This window comes from Tupaia chinensis, unplaced genomic scaffold, assembly GCF_000334495.1.
Source record: "Tupaia chinensis unplaced genomic scaffold, TupChi_1.0 Scaffold000093_1, whole genome shotgun sequence".
Classification (NCBI taxonomy): domain Eukaryota; kingdom Metazoa; phylum Chordata; class Mammalia; order Scandentia; family Tupaiidae; genus Tupaia; species Tupaia belangeri.
The window spans coordinates 7,424,650-7,426,399 of NW_006159555.1; positions in this window are offsets into that span (position 1 = coordinate 7,424,650).

Sequence of the window (1,750 nt, forward strand, 5' to 3'; positions counted from 1 at the left end):
GAGTGCCCTGGGCCCGTTTCGGCCTAAAAGATTATTCTCAAGCTTAAGTTAAATGTATCTTGAAGGGCCTTCCAAAGGTCAAGAAGATATCTGCCTAGATGTGACTTTATCACACTCTTTATTGTGACTGTCCGGAGTAAAGCATTGTAATTAACAATAGGTGATCAGAGCAAAGGGGAGCAGTTGGGGGACTTCCTGGAAAATTTTATCATATACTCAGGATGTATAAGAGAGCTACGTAGTTCTTTTATAGTAGTATATTGGGGAGTCTGAGGGGGGTCGCTTCCCAGCAAGGCTACCACAGTTTTCTGGAGCAAATAGCAAGTAGCCTTGCTGACATGCTAATTTGACCTAAGTCTTATTCCTGGGGTGGGGGAGGCGGGGAGGCGGTACACAGCAGCGGCCTTGCCAACATGCTGGCCCGACCTAAGAGGTAAAGGTCAAAAGCTCAACAGAGATCCTGGGGCCCTACCGGGTCAGACTCCTCCAAAGGCAGTTCATAAATGTAATGTGTTCCCATTTACCAGTTCTATTGGCTCCATTTAGGAGGACTTATTATTTAAAGCAAATTGGGTGGATACTCAAACCTGAAAAACTCACAGGTTCTAACATTTAGTATGTGTGTGTCTACCATTTAGTAGGTGTGTGTATTCATACAACAGTTGTTAAACCCATGGAGCTTCCATTGCCTCAATTAGAGCGTGATAGTAAGGCTCCCTTTGGAAGACTATAATGAGAGTTGACTACTGTGTATATGAAGAAGCTATCACATGGTAATTTCTAATTAACTAATAAATATTACATATACAAGTGTTTGTTATCTTCTTAGGCTTTGCACACCTTCAGTGAATTCCGACTGCTATGAAGTCTATTACCTAAATATTTCTCTGCTTATCCACCTTTCTGTCTTCATGGCCTGTCATATAATATAGACTGCACATTTCTCAAATCTGAGATAAAACAAATTTTCACCAGGCACTTTGATAAAAGCCAACTTCCACGTAATTTATTCTCCACAATGTAATTTTGTGTGATTTCTCTGAGAAGTGTGTCTGATATAAAAATTTTACATAGAAACTGTTAATGACTGTCATTTCTTATCTTGATGATGTCAACAATTATTAACATTATAAACACAATCATTTCTAGTTTGATCCTTCCCACTTCTTTAAATATAGATACTCCTCACTGTATTTCCATAATAATAAGCTATAATACCTACTATCTGTTAATGACCCCTCTGCCAGGGACTAGCAGAAACCAGTTTTTCTTTCTTAAAAGGAGTATATAGAAGCTAGACAGTGATGTAGCAGTGAAACGGGACACTCTGTGAGGCTGATCAACATGGGAAGCTCCAGGTTCATATCCAGAGATTTCCCTGAGTATATTGGCCATGTACATGCCCTCCATTTGAGATCAGCTGAGGCTAGGGGTAAGTCGCAATGCCAAGACGTTGGCAGTGTTGTCATTCCATCCCTGAGTCTCACTGTCTTTTCACTTACAGAAAAAATAAATTAATAAACTTTTTTTTAAAAAAGGAGTTTACAGGTTAGTAAATACACTTACATGAATTCCATAGATTAGAAGATCACAATAAATAAAAGTAATAAGACTGGAGACTACATTGCCATTAATTGCAAGACCTGTTATTTGAACCTCAGCAGTTTATCTACAGAGCACTTAGATATAGACCATTGTAAATACATTGGTTTGAGGCTCTTTGAATGTACTCTTTTTTTTTTTATTTTTT